The sequence below is a fragment of the Bombina bombina genome, chromosome 5 (genome assembly GCF_027579735.1).
Source record: "Bombina bombina isolate aBomBom1 chromosome 5, aBomBom1.pri, whole genome shotgun sequence".
NCBI classification, from domain to species: Eukaryota; Metazoa; Chordata; class Amphibia; order Anura; family Bombinatoridae; genus Bombina; species Bombina bombina.
Window position 1 is genome coordinate 414,851,449 of NC_069503.1, and position 21,518 is coordinate 414,872,966.

Genomic DNA, 21,518 nt, shown 5'->3' on the forward strand with positions numbered 1-21,518 from the left:
GCCTATGTAAGTCCCTCTATATTATATTATGATCTATCACTGCCTAAGTATAGGTGTTACTTTGCTTGGTTCTGGGTGTGATAGATCCTTACTTCAGTACTGCCTTAATGTGTTTGAACCCTGCGTGTCTGACTTCTCTGCCTGCTATACCCCTGAATTGCTGGATTTATATACTGCTGCTGAACTCTGCCTGTCTGACTACTCTGCCTGTTTGACCCCTAAATTGCTGGACTGATATACTGCTGCTGATCCCTGCCTGTCTGACTACTCTGCTTATTAACTCCTGTTGTTCTGGATTTCCTCTTTGTTGCTGAACCCTGCTTGCATTACCATTCTATTGGTGTGCCCTTGGACTGCTTTACTGTTGCCGAACCCTGCCTGTCTGACCATTCTAGTGGTGTGCCCTTGGACTGCTTTACTGTTGCCGAACCCTGCCTGTCTGACCATTCTAGTGGTGTGCCCTTGGACTGCTCTGCCGTTGCCGCTGGGGACTGTCCTGCCTGTAGTGAGTGCCGCCCTCCTCATCTTACTAACTTTCTCTGCTCTGGGATATTCCCTATCATTCCAGAAGACTACTGTCCGAGTTCGGTCTGATAAAGGAGTATCCCACGAGCATTACAAATTATAATGCAACTGTCTTCTATAACATCAATATATATTTTAAAAATATATTTAAATCTAAAATAAAAAAGCATGTCTTATATTTTTTTATTTATATTCAATACTTAAAACTTATATGCATTATACATGACCATGCATTTTATTTAAAACATTGTAGATATAATCTGGCCTTGTATTGATATTCAATTTCTAAAATGTTATGCATCAATATTGCATATTGTTTTAAGTATTGCATATACATTACAATGTATTTATGTTAGATGTTTGTGTTTATTAGTGATAACATAGATATATATGTTAATATATATTTATGTTATTGTAGTCAGTAGCATTAAATTATATTTTCACATACCAGGCATGCAGTTATGTAGAACTACAATTTGAATTATACTGTCTTAAGTAACAATTAATAAACACAACAAGCAACATAAATTACATTTTAATTCATATGCAAATATTTTAAATAATATACATTCTACATAATAATGCATCTTTTTTAATATTGAATATTTATTATAGGGCCTTAGCTTCTACAGTTAGTTTTAGGTTACGGCAGGTTGGGGGTTAATGTTTAAATGATATGCATAGTCACATACAATGAATATTGTTTAAAGTATTGAATATATCTATAGAGTAAAAGGTATTTAATGATGCTTTTTTTTTTTATTATCATTTTTATTAGATTTTTATATACAACATAGTTCATCCAAAAACAAAAAAAACATATCTCTTAACTTGATACATACCCAAACAAAATTTCCCTAAACAAAAATTATCTGGCCTTTAAACCCCTATAGCCATCAAAAAGAACCTCGCTAATAAATTATATTCAAGCATTGCTATATTTTAAGCACATATTTATCCTTCATTGCATTAAATCCCGTATCTTTCCACCTTTGACAAAACAAAACTAAACAAATCAAAACAAAACAAAACAAAAAAAGGAAAAAAAAAAAAAAAAAAAAGGAAAAGGAAAAACTCATTCTATCCTGTTTTCCTCAACCTCCCGTCCAAACCTCCCTCTGGAATCTTTCCCCCATATACTAGGAAAGTTGCCGGCCAATATTTGTAATTGAACATATATCAAATCCCTAAAAGGCTTAACCATCATAATTTGAGTCGCTACTGGGAATGATAAGATGAATATCTTCCACTGTTTAAAGAACACCTCTAGTCGGCTAGCTGTCGGATTTCGCAGATTCATTTGATCATGTGTATATTGTACACACAGAGCGTTTTTAAGCTCTTTCACGCTAGGAGCTGCTTTGGCTTTCCACGCTCTCAATACCATGTTCCGCCCTAAAAGTATAATCATGTTAATTAGTCTGACATGCCGCAGAGTTCCTTGTGGCTGGGCCAAGAAAAATATATCTAATGGTTGAATATGATAAATCAAGTTAAGAGTTGTTCGCATCCAATACATTATTTTCAGCCAAAATTGCTCAATTTTTGGACAGGCCCAAAAACAATGCATAAGATCTGCTTTAACAGCAGAACGCTTAGGACAGCAGATCGTTACCTTATACCACTCCAACAACTTTGCAGGAGTCAGATAGGTCATGAAATAAATCTTCACCTGGGATTATCTCCATGAGGTCAACACCCAGTTTTTCCCCATAATTTTAAATGTATTTATTATAGTTTGATCACTTATCTCAGGGAGGAGGTTACTCCATTTCGCAACAATATGTTCTCTTTGTTCATTGGAAGGTCCAAGATTAAGAAGCACATAAAACGGGGCGATAGAATATAAACCATGTTGAAAACTATTAATTTGAGATTGAAACATGACTATCCATTCATCTCCATAATTTTGCTTAAGTTCAGAAATATGTCTTATCTGTAGATAAGCATAAAACTCTTTATTCAAAAGTCCATATTGTTGTCTTAGTTCGGCAAAAGACAGTAATGTTGAATCGGACTTCAACAACTGTGCAACAAATATCAAACATTTGGAGGACCATGTCCTGAAGACCTCTACAGACAGACCTGGAACAAAATTTGGATTCCCTGTAATGGGCAAATATTTTGATATGTATGGAGAACATCTTAACAGAACACAGAATTTTTGCCATGCACAAATAATGTTTCTAAATGTTATCAATGAAAACAGGGACGAGGGAAGTGCAGTCATAGGGCAATGTAAAATAGCCTCCAGTCGGAACGGGGTTATAAGAGCGGTCTCCCATGCAACCTCAGATACCTGGTTTTGTTCAGTTAACCAATCAACTGCCACCTTTACACGTGCTGCTAGACTGTAAAATTGAATATTTGGAAGAGATAGACCTGCCGCATCTCTACTACGCGTAATCCGTGCCACAGAAATTCGTGCTCTTGCTCCTTTCCAAAGTAATATGGAACATGTCCTATTGAATTTATTTAAATCTATTTTCTTAATTGGAATCGGGATATTCTGAATAAAATAAAACACTTTAGGGAAAAGGATAGTTTTTATAAGTGTGGCTAGCTAGCTAATAGAGAGATGGGCAGATTCTTCCATCCCTCCATTCTTTTAGTACACTCCAGAAAGCACTTAGTAAAATTAAGTTTATACCATTCTTCTGGGTTCACACTTTGTCTGATACCAAGATACGTAATTTGCGTGGTCTCCGAAAATGGATGTTCAATTTTCTGTTTTTTCTTATTAATCCATAACAATTCGGATTTATTAAGATTGATTTTGTATCCTGAGATTGCACCAAACAATTCTGTTGATTCTAATAAAAGAGAAAGACTTTGGGCAATATCACTCAAACACAAAATTATATCATCTGCGTACATCAGCAAAACAAGTTTTTGATCTCCAACACAGATCCCCTTTAGTTGTTGACGAAGTAAAATTGCAAAAGGTTCTAGGGATATATTAAATAATAATGGTGATAAGGGGCATCCCTGCCGGGTGCCCCGCTGTAAAAATAAACGTTGTGAAATTTCCCCGTTAATTAATAATGAGGATATTGGAGAGCTATATATCAATCGTGTAAATTCAAAGATATGCCCCGACAAACCAAATTGCTTTAGTGAGAAAAATAAATGCCGCCACAAAATACGATCGAATGCTTTCTCTGCGTCGATCGTTAATAATGCTAAGTCCGGTACATTATTCTGTCTTGCTGTTCTAAGTTTATTCCAATAAAAATCAAGCAGTGTCATGATCTTACGAGTATTTTTAGTAGGATTTCTCCCAGCCATAAACCCTGACTGATTTTCATGAATTATTGATCCTAAATGAGGCTTTAATCTTTTCGCTAAGATAGATGTTAAAAGTTTGTAATCCGTATTGAGGACCGATATAGGTCTGTAGGATTCTGGTAGTTCCAAATCTTTGTTTTTCTTTGGAATCAACGAGACCATCGCAGCAGCGAAATATGTTGAACACTTGTTGTTCTCAATAAAATAATAATTAAATAGTTTCATAAGACTAGAGACAATCTGAGACTGAAGTATCCTATAGAATTCAATAGGGAGGCAATCTGGGCCTGCAGCTTTATTAGTTTCTGCTGCTTTAATTGCTGCATCGACTTCTTGGTCTTCAATCGGTTTATTAATTTCTACTAAGATTTCTGGCGAAATTTTAGGTGTCTTAATCTTGTCCCAAAATTAATGATGCTTTTTATTATTTTAAACATAAACATATATTTTCAAATATATATTTATGTTTGAAATAATAGCAAGCAACCATTAAATACTTTGTAAGATATCTACAATGCTTTAAATAATCTACATTGTACATGACAAACTACCTATTTTTGTCAGGGAGTTGTGGTAAACGCCAAAGGGCTGGCAAAAACTCAACGGGCTAGTTGAACTCTTGGAACTAAGTGATGGACAAGAATTGAGCTTCTTAAAATGGGTACCGATCGAGCAGGATGCAGGGGATCAAGCCATCTTTTTAGTATGTTGATGACATCATACTCCCATTGACTTCTATAGGAGAGACATTACCGCTCGCCAGTAAGGCAGTTTCTCATCAGTCTGTCAATATTTTGAATATCAGGGCCCTAAAGAGACATAAAAAAATCAAGATTATTCTTTCAGGGTTCATATAGATCAGGACATTTTAAGAAGCTTTATAATGTACTTCTTTTATGAAATGTTCTTCATGCTGTTGGTATCCTTTTTTTAAAAAAAACACACCTAGGTATGCTCAGGAGCAGTAATGTACTACTGTAAGCTAGCTTGTGATAAGTAATTACTTACAAATGCCTTTTGTCATTGGCTCACCTGATGTGATCAACTAGGTTCCAGTGGTCTGTTGCAGCTATATAACTATGTATCGAACACCTTTGCAGGAGATAAACACATAGTAATATGCGTCATCTCGTTTCGGCCTTACATGATGCCTTTATCAAGACTCTCAAGGCCAAAACGCTTTGACAGAAAACAGTAAGCCTCCCATTTGGAGACACTATATTTGAACTCAGACTGTATTGCACTATTTGCTCTTTTGTCCACAGACACCCACGGACCTTGAATCGACACACTTAAGGAGAATACACATTGGGATTATTTGGTCTATATTTTTTTTTGCCCCTATTTTGATTTTTAACAATTTTTTATTTTTATTTTTATTTATTTTTTCGCTGGAGTATTGACAACAATTAGACGTTACCACACAGCAAATCACAATAGATTAACTTTTTTTTGGAGGACTTTCTAAAATTGTCCAGTATTTTCCTGTTTGCTTATCATTTATTATAATAAGCTATAAGGAGTAGACTCTTCAACATATATATATTTTTAAAAATGTTTTAATTGTGTTACATGGATCCATGATTTATATGGTTCTATTGTATAAGATTGTATTAAAAAAAAAAAAAGATATATATATATATATATATATATATATATAAAACAAGAGGATGCACTCTTCCTCTTGTTTTCGGGGTTCACAACCCCTTCATCAGCATGCAACAAAGACAAAATACAACTCTTTTATAGTGTACAAACATATTCAAATACACAAACCTAGTGCCTCTCCAAAAAGTGCGCCAATAATGCGAGATTGAAACGCATAATTCCCCAACATTTGTCTTACAATTTTTAGATTAGCTAGGTAATCTAACTAAAAGAGCCATAAGGGTTTGGAGCGTAGCCCTTAGGTATAATCTCTTCCCTAATTTTAGAAATGCATAGAACATATTCTGCTATGTGCATTCGAGCTTCAATTTTTTACAGTAAATACACACTATAACACTTTATAAATATGCTTTTTCATATTTTTATTTACTTAACTACAAAGGGCTCCAATGCAAATATATATATATATATATATATATATATATATATACACATACAGTATATATATGTATGTATATGTATTCATGTGTTTATATGTTTACAGTCCTGGCCAAAAGTTTTGAGAATTACACAAATATTAATTTTCACAGTCTGCTGCCTTATGGCTAGATTACGAGTTTTGCGTTATGAGTGAAAAAACAGCGTTCTGAATTATAACGCTGCTTTTTCACTCCCTCTGGTATTACGAGTCTTGCAGGTTTAGGGGCACTGCACACTTTTTTGGCCGTACCGCAAATTACCTTACGCAGTTTGCATAAAGTTTTTTTTCAATGGGACTTCCATAGCGCCGGTATTACAAGCTTTCTCTGGGAGGCCAAAAAGTGAGTGGTACAGCCTATCCCACAAGATTCGTAATGCAATCTAAAGTCAGTAGTTTTGAGTTTTACGCTACAAAACTGTAGCATAAAACTCATAACTAAAGTGCTAAAAAGTACTCTAAAACCCATAAACTACCTATTAACCCCTAAACCGAGGTCCTCCCGCATAGAAAACACTAAAATAAAATTATTAACCCCTAATCTGCCGTTCTGGACATCGCCACCACTATAATAAACATATTAACCCCTAAACCGCCGCACTCCCGCCTCGCAAACACTAGTTAAATATTATTAACCCCTAATCTGCAGCCCCTAACATCGTCGCCACCTACCTTAATTTATGAACCCCTAATCTGCTGCCCCCAGTGTCGCCACCACTATACTAAATGTATTAACCCCTAAACCTAAGTCTAACCCTAACCTTAACACCCCCTAACTTAAATATAATTAAAATAAATCTAAATAAAAATTCCTATCATTACCTAAATTATTTCTATTTAAAACTAAATACTTACATATAAAATAAACCTTAAGCTAGCTACAATATAAGTTTACAGGCAAGTTTGTATTTATTTTAACTAGGTAGAATAGTTACTAAATAGTTATTAACTATTTAATAGCTGCCTAGTTAAAATAAATACAAAGTTACCTGTAAAATAAAACCTAACCTGTCTTACACTAACACCTAACATTACACTACAATTAAATAAATTTAATTAATTAAATACAATTACCTAAATTACAAAAAAAAACCCCCACTAAATTACACAAAATAAAAAAAGAAATGATCAGATATTTAAAATAATTACACCTAATCTAATATCCCTATCAAAATGCACCCCCCCCCCCAAAAAATAAAAAAAACCCTAGCCTAAACCAAACTACCAATAGCCCTTAAAAGGGCCTTTTGCGGGGCATTTCCCCAAATAAATCAGCTCTTTTACCTGTAAAAATAAAATACAAACAACCCCAAACAGTAAAACCCACCACCCACACAACCAACCCCCCAAATAAAATCCTAAATAAAAAAACCTAAGCTCCCCATTTCCCTGAAAAGGGCATTTGTATGGGCATTGCCCTTAAAAGGGCATGTAGCTCTTTTTCAGCTCAAAAGCCCTAATCTAAAAATAAAACCCACCCAAAAAAATCCTTAAAAAAAACTAACACTAACCCCGAAGATCCACTTACAGTTTTGAAGACCCGACATCCATCGTCAACGAAGCGTGAACAATATATATATTGTTCAGAAGAAAAGGGTTTTCGTAATGTGAGCTACACCTAGGTGTAGGCCACACTGGAGGCGCAAAGAATATATTACCACCTATATGAGATAAGCTGCTGGAGTGAACGGAGAAGTATGGTCACACTACCCTTACAGGTGAACAAACCGTATTAGTATAAAGCAAAACAAAGAGTTGTTCACTCCACAGCGCTGATCTCACAATATATAGTGTATTGTTTCAATACACCTAATGTAACAAAGTAATTGCATGAATGTATTGAACAATGATTCCTAAAAAGAGCACATTGCTACAATGTATACATATACTAGGTAGGAAGTGAATGACCCGTATACATTAAATTTATCAGCTGTTATTTCGATATTGCAGTGGATAATGTATAGAGAATATACTAGTTCCCAATATGTTGATCAAGTCTTAAATGAGCAAGGGTGTTTTATCTTCAAAAATGAACGTTCAGCAATGCAGACATAGAATGACAACAATCCCAAATGGCTTCACAGGCTACTCACATTGGGTGACCTCAATCATATGAGGTAAGGAACAGGGGTTGTGGATGTACCAGGCCCCAGCAAAGATCCTCCAGTAGCAAGCTTGCAATCCTGTGCGTTGTCCCAGATAGATTTTCTGTTTGTCAGTTGGAGCCACAGCGCGTAGTTTATTTCAGTTCTCTCCACTTCCCGGGTTCTCCAATGTTGTTGTCGGCAACCGTTCTTTGTTTCTTTGATAACGAATAATATATATTTTTTTTTTTGATTGAGCAAAGATAATAAACGTCCTGCTCTAATGTTTTCACAGATGGATGTAAGTAGATGATCACCGAGTAGTCTTATTTAGAAATGCGCAATTAGCGTAAGAATTGCGCATGGGCAGTCAGTAGCAATGAGTTAGTTGAGAGAACCGGAGCGTGCAGTTCCTATTTCACATGGGGCGCATGGTGAGCTGATGATTGGCTAAAAGTGATGTCAATCAAATCTGCCCCAAGTTACAATGTTACCAGCTGGGAATCAAACCTATGGCCTTGGAGAAAATACAAACTTCCCTGTGTTCACAGAGTGAACAGTGATTTACCTCAGTGAGCAAGGCTCTAGCTTTACAAACAATTTTCTCCAAGGCCATAGGTTTGATTCCCAGCTGGTAACATTGTAACTTGGGGCAGCTTTGATTGACATCACTTTTAGCCAATCATCAGCTCACCAAGCGCCCCATGTGAAATAGGAACTGCACGCTCCGGTTCTCTCAACTAACTCATTGCTACTGACTGCGCATGCGCAATTCTTACGCTAATTGCACATTTCTAAATAAGACTACTCGGTGATCATCTACTTACATCCATCTGTGAAAACATTAGAGCAGGATGTTTATTATCTTTGCTCAATCAAAAAAATATATATATATTATCCGTTATCAAAGAAACAAGGAACGGTTGCCGACAACAACATTGGAGAACCCGGGAAGTGGAGAGAACTGAAATAAACTACGCGCTGTGGCTCCAACTGACAAACAGAAAATCTATCTGGGACAACGCACAGGATTGCAAGCTTGCTACTGGAGGATCTTTGCTGGGGCCTGGTACATCCACAATGCCCGTTCCTTACCTCATATGATTGAGGTCACCCAATGTGAGTAGCCTGTGAAGCCATTTGGGATTGTTGTCATTCTATGTCTGCATTGCTGAACGTTCATTTTTGAAGATAAAACACCCTTGCTCATTTAAGACTTGATCAACATATTTGGGAACTATATATTCTCTATACATTATCCACTGCAATATCGAAATAACAGCTGATAAATTTAATGTATACGGGTCATTCACTTCCTACCTAGTATATGTATACATTGTAGCAATGTGCTCTTTTTAGGAATCATTGTTCAATACATTCATGCAATTACTTTGTTACATTAGGTGTATTGAAACAATACACTATATATTGTGAGATCAGCGCTGTGGAGTGAACAACTCTTTGTTTTGATATATATATATATATATATATATATATATATATATATATATATATATATATATATATATATATATATATATACTTATAAGTAACAGTGCCCTCAGAAGGACCAATTGTATATATGTGTATATAAGCTTGCATTTGAGTTTCAACATTCTGCTGTATTTTGACTCATACAATTGGGCTTAAGATGAAAAATAAAAATTTAAATATGTAAGATGTAAGATCATAAAATACAAATATGTAAGATATTGAAATTATATTTTTTTGCAAATAATGATGTTTATCCCTATGATGCTTTACTTAGCTATTAATTTGACTGGTATCAGTAGTCAATATTTAATCATGCCTATTGTTAAAATTGTAATGCAATCAGTATCTTATAGTTCAATTCATGTTATACCATGTTTAGTTATATTGCACTATTAAAAAATCAGATTGCAGGATGTTTGGAATAAGGGAATGAAAGTTAAAAACATTCATTTCCATATTGAGTAGTATATCACTCTAAACAAACATTCCTCTCTATAGGCTGTATACGACTAATGTGATTTTTCTCTTTGCTGAGTATATATAAAATGTATACGGGAACTGTTGTATGCATTTATCTATATTGACAGGTGTATTCCTCACTTGCATTAAGGCTACCATCAGTGATTTCAGTTTTTTACCTTTAACTATGTCAATCATTGAGAAACAGTCTTTGTTTTTAACCAATCACAGGTTGAAACATGGTTCATAAGCCAGGTAACAGGTCTACACAATAGCTATGATTACGGCACAGTGCGGAAACATGTAAGCGTTTCACTTGCTGTAACTCTATGGATTTTTGTATTCAGTACCTTCAATTTGTTCTTTTAATCGACTAGGAATAAAATTGGCTGTTTTAATTGTTGCTATTTCTGTAACCTTTACTTTTGATCTGTAAATACATATATACACATATAAATACATAAATACATATGTATACATATATATAGTATATATATATATATATATATATATATATATATATATATATATATATATATATATATATACATATATACAGAGTATATATATATATATATATATATATATATATATAAAGTCAAAGAAGGGATTGCATCATCATACTGTTAGTAAGAGCCAAGGTGCGCTGCAAATATTCCTCCAAATAGTATCCAAACAGCAGGTACTCACTGGACTTTATTGTAAAATATAAATACTTTATTGCATCAAGTTAAAACCGACAAACGTTTCGGCACTGCATTGTGCCTTTGTCAATGTCAAAAAAATACACAATAGCACACAACCAGAGTGCAGCTCCACACCCCAGAACAAACCAGATTTGTTCTGGGGTGTGGAGCTGCACTCTGGTTGTGTGCTATTGTGTATTTTTTTGACATTGACAAAGGCACAATGCAGTGCCGAAACGTTTGTCGGTTTTAACTTGATGCAATAAAGTATTTATATTTTACAATAAAGTCCAGTGAGTGCCTGCTGTTTGGATACTATATATATATATATATATATATATATATATATATATATATATATATATACACATACAGTATATATGTCACTCAGATGAGACCAGCACTCTGCAACAAATCGAGCCACCAGGGAGCAGTTTCAAACAAAAGTATAGCCTTATAAACTGGAAAGCACTCCACCGTTTTTTTCACATAACATTGTTTAATGTATAAACGTTTTCGGGTCTTATTGTTTGTATCTGAGGACGGGGGAGACCCCGAAAACGTTTATACTTTAAACAATGTTATGTGAAAAAAACCGTGGAGTGCTTTCCAGTTTGTAAGGCTATATATATATATATATATATATATATATATATATATATATATATATATATATATAATATATTATATATATATATATACACTCTAGACATGTGCGTTTCGTTACGAATCAAAATTCGGAAAAATTTGCCAAATTCGGAGATTCAAATCGTTTTGAATTTTCCGAATTACTTTAGCAACGAAACTAAACTAATCCGAATGCTTTTGTAATGAATAAATCAGAATTAGTTTGGATTTATTCGTTACATTCGAATGGTCATGGACTAATCACAATTTAGTATAAAAATAAATTTTAATGAGATTTAGTGAGATAGAACAGTGAAATAATTTTGTTTGTGTAACTTGGAACCATCTAAATCAACATAACATAAATCCGAAACGACCCAAAACTAATTTTTCCGCTGTGCCCATGTAATGTGTACTGTGCCTTTAAGACATTTATCCCATAATCCTATAAAGTCTAGGTGCTCCCAGAATACATTGCTTGGTATTCTGGTCACACCCTTGTATCAGCCTGTCTTACACTGCTACTGAACTCAGCTGTTTCCTTCCCCCTTCTACTAAGGGATTAACTTCAGCTGGATATCTCCTGCTGTATCTGCCTACCTGGTTGCTCAGTGTTTTCTGACAACACTCTCCCTGCTTCCTGTGCAGTTACCTCTGCTACTACGCTCTATCTCCAGACCTGACAGCCTCACAGAACACCGGGTGACGTCACCTTCAGCTGCTTCCGGTCTCAACCGATCTCAGACTGCATCCTCCATTCTCCTCGTGAGTACAGCGTTTGTGCTGAGACTGCATTGTGATATATTTTTTCTATAATCTGCAGAGTCTGCAGAGTCTTACTTGTATATACATTTACTGCGCAATTAACACACGAATCACCAATGTCATATAAATCTATGTTAACTAGTTTATATATATCTTGTCATACTTGTACTGAGTACTAAAGTTTACTATCAATATTAAACCCTTACTCACATCCCCTTATGTTAAGTCATAATATAAGGGGTAATACGTAAGGAACACACACATATGTATATATATATATATATATATATATATATATATATATATATATATATATATATCAGCAATGCTAAATGTTCAAACTTTATTTACAGAAATTCAAGAAATAAGGAGACTTTACTATAACTTTTGTTCATTCAATCATAAGTGTTATTTGGGTCATTACAGCCCATGTCTAATACACTCACCAGCCACTTTATTAGGTACACCTGTTCAATTGCTTGGTAACACAAATTGCTAACAAGCCAATCACATGGCAGCAACTAAATGCATTTAGGCATCTAGACGTGGTGAAGATGACTTGCTGAAGTTCAAACCGAGCAGCAGAATGGAGAAGAAAGGGGATTTAAGTGACTTTAAACGTGGCATGGTTGTTGGTGCCAGATGGGCTTGTGTGAGTATTTCAAAAACTGCTGATCTACTGGTATATTCATGCACAACCATCTCTAGGGTTTACAAAAAATGTTCTGAAAAAGAGAAAATATCCAGTGAGCAGCAGTTGTGTGGACGAAAATGCCTTGTTGATGTCAAAGGTCAGGGGAGAATGGGCAACCAATGTATGTAGAATACCATCTCTGAATGCAAAACACATCAAACCTTGAAGCAGTTGGGCTATATCAGTAGAAGACCATACCAGGTGCCACTCCTGTCAGCTAAGAACAGGAAACTGAGGCTACAATTCGCACAGACTCAACAAAATTGGACAATAGAAGATTGGAAAACCATTGCCTGGTCTGATGAGTCTCAATTTCAGCTGCAACATTTAGATGGTAGGGTCAGAATTTGGTGTAAACAACATGAAAGCATGGATCCATCCTGCCTTGTATCAACGGTTCAGGCTGGTGGTGGTGGATTAATGGTGTGGGGGATATTTCCTTAGGACACTTTGGGCTGCTTAATACTAATTGAGCATTATTTAAATGCCATGGCCTACCAGAGTATTGTTGTTGACCATGTCCATCCCTTTATGACTACAGTGTACCCATGTTCTGATGGCTACTTCCAGCAGGATTCTGCACCATGTCACAAAGCTCAAATCATCTCAAACTGGTTTCTTAAACATGACAATGTGTTCACTGTACTCCAATGGCCTCCACAGTCACCAGATCTCAATCCAATTGAGCATCTTTGGGATGTGGTGGAACAGGAGATTCACATCATGGATGTGCATCCGACAAATCTGCAGCAACTGCGTGATGCTATCATGTAAATGAGGAATGTTTCCAAGGTGTACCTAATAAAGTGGCCGGTGATTGTATATATATATATATATATATATATATATATATATAGATAGATAGATAGATAGATAGATAGATAGATAGATAGATAGACAGATATAGATATATATATATAGCTATGCATACATATAAATCTTTAAACATGTATATGTATGTATCTCAATCTTAAAGCTCTTTTCCTGCCTGAGACCTCATATCTTTGAGCCCTTATAAAAAAATATGTGCATTATTTATATATATATATATGTGTGTGTGTGTGTGTGTGTGTGTGTGTGTGTAATTTTTATTATTAGATGGTGTCATAATGGGTGTAACTGTACTTTGTAATGTATTTTTGATGTGTTTTGTGACACTTTTTTGTTTTGTGAAATAGTTAACTGGAGCTCTGAGGTTGCGGTAATTATTCTAGCGTAAATTGTGATTGCAGTCACGTGGTCACATTTACTATCCACTATATGAGCGGAATTTAACTTTCACGCAAACGAATGCAAAATCTCGATAGTGTGCCACTTTATAATCTGGCCCTAAATTAGCCTACAAATTGTGTTAAGAACCTATCGCCTAGATTTAGAGTTCTGCGTTAGCCATCAAAACCAGCTTTAGAGGGTCCTAACGCTGGTTTTGGCCGCCCGTTGGTATTTAGAGTCAGTCAGGAAAGGGTCTAACGCTCACTTTCCAGCCGCAACTTTTCCATACCGCAGATCCCTCTACGCCAATTGCGTAGCCTATCTTTTCAATGGGATCTTTCTAACGCCGGTATTTAGAGTCTTGGCTGAAGTGAGCGTTAGAAATCTAACGACAAAACTCCAGCGACAGAGAAAAGCCAGGAGTTAAGAGTTTTCTGGGCTAACGCCGGTTCATAAAGCTCTTAACTACTGTTCTCTAAAGTACACGAACACCCATAAACTACCTATGTACCCCTAAACTGAGGCCCCCCACATCACCGCCACTCTAATAAATTTTTTAACCCCTAATCTGCCGACCACACACCGCCGCAACCTACATTATCCCTATGTACCACTAATCTGCTGCCCCTAACACCGCCGACCCCTACATTATATTTATTAACCCCTAATCTGCCCCCCCCCCAATGTCGCTGCTACCTTACCTACAATTATTAACCCCTAATCTGCAGACCGGACCTTACCGCTACTCTAATTAATGTATTAACCCCTAAAACTAAGTCTAACCCTAACACTAACACCCCCTAAGTTAAATATAATTTTAATGTAACGAAATAAAATAAATCTTATTAAATAAATTATTCCTATTTAAAGCTAAATACTTACCTGTAAAATAAACCCTAATATAGCTACAATATAAATTATAATTATATTGTAGCTATTTTAGGATATATATATATTTTACAGGCAACTTTGTATTTATTTTAACCAGGTACAATAGCTATTAAATAGTTAATAACTATTTAATAGCTACCTAATTAAAATAAATACAAAATGACCTGTTAAATAAATCCTAACCTAAGTTACAATTAAACCTAACACTACACTATCAATAAATTAATTACATACAAATACCTACAAATAAATAAACTAACTAAAGTACCAAAAATAAAAAAAAAAACTAAGTTACAAAAAATAATTTTTTTTACAAACATTATAAAAATATTACAACAATTTTAAGCTAATTACACCTACTCTAAGCCCCCTAATAAAATAACAAAGCCCCCAAAATAAAAAAATGCCCCACCCTATTCTAAAATAAAAATTGAAAAGCTCTTTTACCTTACCAGCCCTTAAAAGGGCTTTTTGCGGGCATGCCCCAAATAATTCAGCTCTTTTTCCTGTAAAAAAAAAAAAAAACATACAATACCCCCCCAACATTACAACCCACCACCCATATACCCCTAATCTAACCCAAACCCCCCTTAAATAAACCTAACACTAAGCCCCTGAAGATCTTCCTACCTTATCTTCACCACACCGGGTATCACCGATCCGTCCAGAAGAGGGTCCGAAGTCTTCCTCCTATCCGGGGCTGAAGAGGTCCATCTTCCGGCTGAAGTCTTTATCCAAGTGGGGGCTGAAGAGGTCCATCATCTGGCTGAAGTCTTCATCCAAGCAGGGGCTGAAGAGGTCCATCATCCGGCTGAAGTCTTCTATCAAGCGGCATCTTCAATATTCTTTCTTCCGGCTCCATCTTCATTCCGCCGACGCGTGAACATCCATCCTGGCCGACGACTTCCCGACGAATGACGGTTCCTTTAAGGGACGTCATCAAAGATGGTGTCCCTCGAATTCCGATTGGCTGATAGGATTCTATCAGCCAATCGGAATTAAGGTAGGAAAATTCTGATTGGCTGATGGAATCAGCCAATCAGATTCAAGTTCAATCCGATTGGCTGATCCAATCAGCCAATCAGATTGAGCTTGCATTCTATTGGCTGTTCCAATCAGCCAATAGAATGCAAGCTCAATCTGATTGGCCAATCAGAATTTTCCTACCTTTATTCTGATTCACTGATAGAATCCTATCAGCCAATCGGAATGTGAGGGACGCCATCTTGGATGACGTCCCTTAAAGGAACCGTCATTCGTAGGGAAGTCGTCGGCCAGGATTGATGTTCCGCGTCGGCGGGATGAAGATGGAGCCGGAAGAAAGAAGATTGAAGATGCCGCTTGATAGAAGACTTCAGCCGGATGATGGACCTCTTCAGCCCCCGCTTAGATGAAGACTTCAGCCAGATGATGGACCTCTTCAGCCCCGGATAGGAGGAAGACTTCGGACCCTCTTCTGGATGGATCAGTGATACCCGGCGTGGTGAAGACTAGGTAGGAACATCTTCAGGGGCTTAGTGTTAGGTTTATTTAAGGGGGTTTTGGGTTAGATTAGGGGTATGTGGGTGGTGGGTTGTAATGTTGGGGGGGTATTGTATGTTTTTTTTACAGGCAAAAGAGCATAATTCTTTGGGGCATGCCCTGTAAAAGGCCCTTTTAAGGGCTGGTAAGGTAAAAGAGCTTTTCAATTTTTATTTTAGAATTTTTTTATTTTGGGGGGCTTTGTTATTTTATCAGGGGGCTTAGAGTAGGTGAAATTAGCTTAAAATTGTTGTAATATTTTTATAATGTTTGTAAATAATTTTTTTATTTTTTGTAACTTAGTTCTTTTTTAATTTTTGTAAGTTAGTTATTAACTATTTAATAGATATTGTACCTAGTTAAAATAAATACAAAGTTGCCTGTAAAATAAATATTAATCCTAAAATAGCTACAATATAATTATTATTTACATTGTAGCTATATTAGGGTTTATTTTACAGGTAAGTATTTAGCTTTAAATAGGAATAATTTATTTAATAAGATTTATTTTATTTCGTTAGATAAAAATTATATTTAACTTAGGGGGGTGTTAGGGTTAGACTTAGCTTTAGGGGTTAATACATTTATTAGAGTAGCGGTGAGGTCCGGTCGGCAGATTAGGGGTTAATAATTGTAGGTAGGTAGCGGCGTCGTTGGGGGGGGCAGATTAGGGGGTAATAAATATAATATAGGGGTGAGCGTGAGCGGGGGTTAGGGGCAGCAGATTAGGGGTTCATAGGGATAACGTAGGTTGCGGCGGTGTACGGAGCGGAAGATTAGGGGTTAATAGTATAATGCAGGGGTCAGCAATAGCGGGGGCGACAGATTAGGGGTTAATAAGTGTAAGGTTAGGGGTGTTTAGGCTCGGGGTTCATGTTAGGGTGTTAGGTGCAGACTTAGAGAGTGTTTCCCCATAGGAAACAATGGGGCTGCGTTAGGAGCTGAACGCTGCTTTTTTGCAGGTGTTAGGTTTTTTTTCAGCTCAAATGGCCCCATTGTTTCCTATGGGGGAATCGTGCACGAGCACGTTTTTGAAGCTGCCCGTGTCCGTAAGCACAGCTGGTATTGAGAGTTGCAGTGGCGGTAAATATGCCTGTACGCTCCCTTTTTGGAGCCTAACGCAGCCCTTCTGTGAACTCTAAATACCAGCGGTATTTAAAAGGTGCGGGGGGGAAAAAAGCATGCGTAGCTAACACACCCCTTTGGCCGCAGAACTCTAAATCTAGCCGTATGTTAACAAAAATGTAAATAGATTTAAAAGATTTGCATGTACATTTTAATAGCCATGTACAAGAAAGTTTTTTATTTACTTTCTTATTATGGTCTGTCAACTAAGCGGCTGAACAGATGTATTTAACTTCTAATTATGAAGGCAAGTTGACACATATTGACATTTTTATGTGTAATAATAAAATAAAAATCTTACTTGTCAGAACCCTGTTATGATATACTAATAGTGTAAATCAATAGTGCATTCTGAGTTTCTGGAAAAAAATTCTTACCCAGCTGCACAAAAGACCGTTCATCCTAAGGATAATGTCCATTGTTAAAAAGCAAGTAAAGGAGTTTAATTATAATCATCTGTAAAGTTAATGCTACTCCCCCATGATTTTAATGAAAACATAATAAATTGCATTAACGCACAATTTAATACAAATAAAATAATCAATTATAGCAAATTATATTTTGCACACACAATATTAAATTAATAATCAAGACTGAAACAAAAAAAGTACCCTACTGTATATTCAGAAAATTTTGTCATCCAGCAGTGACATTGCAAAATCTCTTAAACCAAATAAGAAAAAAAACTTTCCTAATGGGTATTATATCTCTTCATATAGTATCATAAGTGAAAAAATGTATCTTACTGATTCTATAGCTTGTCACACAACACTAACATTAGACCAAAGCTTAGGAAGAATTGGCAAAACACAAACCACAGGAGATAGCTTCTACAACATAAAATTGAATCTCATTGGCTCTGTATAGTTATTTTTTCATCCCATAGGAATGCAAATATTGCTACAATAATCTATGTGATACCAGTGTTATGGCTGAGAGAAGTCAAATAAGTCTATGAGATTTATAAAAGATGCATTAGTTCTCAAGAAATCAATCATAATATAAGAATTAACTTATTTTGCTGTTGTTTTGCTCAAATCTCGGATCATAAATAGTTTGGAAAAAAAGCATATCAAGTAGACATTGAATGGCCATTTGACAGCAAGATTAATGAGTATTGAAGTCTTCCAGAGAACATATATCAAACCTCTAATGTTCTGAAATTCCTTGATGCATGTAGGATCACAAAACTTTGAATTTTTATCCATAATTATATCATCAGATTTCAATCAGGAACGTTTATATATCATAACTAACCAACTTATACACAACAACGAATTTTATAAATCTAATATAATTATATTTTATTTTTTGATTCTGACGTACCTGAAGCCAAACCCCCTCTTATGGGTGGTCAACTAACAAAACTATTCTCCAATCAAAATTTGTTTTTGTGAGTATCATTAGAAGCAAATGTCGTCATCTCACGCACGCACACTTCATTACTGTCATTCGCGCATGCGCATATTATACCGGTAATACCAGGAGATTCAGAGCATCTGCTGTTTAGATATATTCGATGACGAGGTCATACAATCACGCATGCACATTGGGGAGTAATTCTGACATTTTGATAACTCAGGTTAGCATGGATGATTGGTGCATGTAAACGAAGATTTGATCGGTGGGTTTGGAATTCAATAAATTCTTAGAGCAGAATATCTCGATAACGGTAAAAGTATGAAACACAAACCGGATTACAAATATAATTGATAAATATTGATTTAGCGATTCAAGATGATTTTATAGCAACGTTTAGTGTCCCTTTAAGGTCACATGCACGATGAAGTGCTGATGCACACACAGGCATAAACTCACATTTGCAATTAAAGGGACATTATACACTCATTTTTTCTTTGCATAAATGTTTTGTAGATGATCTATTTATATAGCCTATAATTTTTATTTTTTTTAAATGTATAGTTTTGCTTATTTTTAACCAAGCCCCAAAGTTTTATGAGAATACCGTCAGCTACCTACTCCAGCTTGCTCCTGTTTGTGTAAAAGGTCTTTTCATATGCAAAAGAAGGGGGAGGGGGGAGTGTCTTATTTTCCCACTTTCCAGCTACCTTTTCAACAGAGCTAAACTGAGAGCTTCTAAGTAAGTTTTTAAACAGTTTTATACTGGATTTATTATATCAGTATCTGTGCATCTTATTCTTTATAGTAGTGTCTATTACATGCAGTTATATGAAAATGAGTGTATACTGTCCCTTTAAGTTTATATGACAACAGAGCAACAAAAACATTTCTGAGTTCTTTCAAACCTAAACCTAATTTGATTACCATATGCATAACAGCTGTATTGATAAATGGACAAAATAAATGCTGGTTATTACCTACACCACCTTGATCTTACACCCATAAATTAAGAAGACACGTATTGCTCTATCTTAGCATTTTAATGAAAAGACCATGATACACATGCCTGACCTCTTGTCATTCTACCTTTCAGACACTAGAGATTTTCTCATACAGGTACATAAACCCCAATGACCAAAAGCCATTGATAAACCAAATAACTAACTAAAAATACCATCTAGGCTCTTATACTGTACATGTTTAGAACATAAAAATAATAATAAAAGAAGGTTCTAATACCCCCTTGTACATTATATAAGGGTTATATCATATGCCACTATGTTGGACAAATTGTTTGAGGTCGATTCTCTAGAATACACTGTAAAGTATATTAGTAAAATCATGCTATAAAGTTAAGATCAAATTGTGCAATTCTTTTTCTGTATGATCAATATTATTATTATCAGACACCTAGATTATGAGTTTTGCGTTAAGAGTCAAATAGCAGCGTTGTGGCCCATAACGCATAATTTTCCCTAACGCAGCCATTACGTGTCTTGTTGGTATAGCTGTACCACAAGCCTTTTAGCCTTTAACACAACGTCAGTACCGCACTCCTAAAAAATGACGTTTTTTAATGGGATTCCCATAGCAACGGTATTACGAGTTTTGCGGATGGGGGTGGAGGTGAGCGCCAAAAAAGGCTGAGGTGGGGGAAGGGGACACCTGGTAGGCTGATAGAGAGGTGCCCACAATGTGGGTACTCTTAGTGACGTTGGTGAAGTAAATGTACAAATTGTATAATAACTATAAAGTGGTTGTGTAAAGTTTAAAATGTATATCAATGTTTAATCCACACAATTTGTTAAAATATCTGTGATCTTCTTAAAAACATACACACTCATAAAATGAAAATAAACAATCATAAAAAATCATGGATCCATGTTACAATAAGAAATAAAATCAAAAAATGGGAATGCACAATAAAACAGTTTGACAAAGAATGATCTGTTAAGCCAAGTGTCCTAATTAGAATAGTACGCTTTGGAACAGTCCAGATAATGATGAATGGCCTTATGGTTATGTTTATCCAAATATATCGCAATAAGGCAAAAAATAAATGTCTTTGGCAGTGTCCAATTCTGAAAAGATTCCAAAATAGTGTGTGTCCTGTGCTTGAAAAAATAAAAAGTTGTAAAAATGTAGTAAAAATGTGAAAAACAAAGTGATCACTTGATGTGAAAAAAGGAGAAAAAAAAAATTAGGATAAAATATGGAAAAAATAGTAATAATAAGTGACCTTGAAAAATGTGGAAATCCTCAAATAAGTGATGCAAAAAGTAAGTCTTTCAAAGGTGACTCAAAGAGTGTCCAATGTGATATAGTGATTTCTGTGCAATGAAGTTGTCGCTCAGTTTGATGCAATAAAAAAAAAACAAATAACACTGTGCAAAAACCTGTAAAGAAAACAAACAATACTATAATATATACAAACTGTTCAGTAGATATATCAGTATTATGCTTACTCAAATCAGTCGACGCGTTTCGGCCATGTACTCCTGGCCTTTATCAAGACTAACATTGTGAGTAAGCTGAGAGAATTTATAAGAACTGTTGCTAATGTTTGGGCGCCAAAAACTAGTAAGCCACGCCCCCTTCCTGTTAGGTGCATTGTGGGTATGGGCAAGAGTTTCGTTTTAAGTTGTACTGTTAAAAAAATTAAAAAATTAATTCTTGATTTTTAGCTATTAATGTGTTCT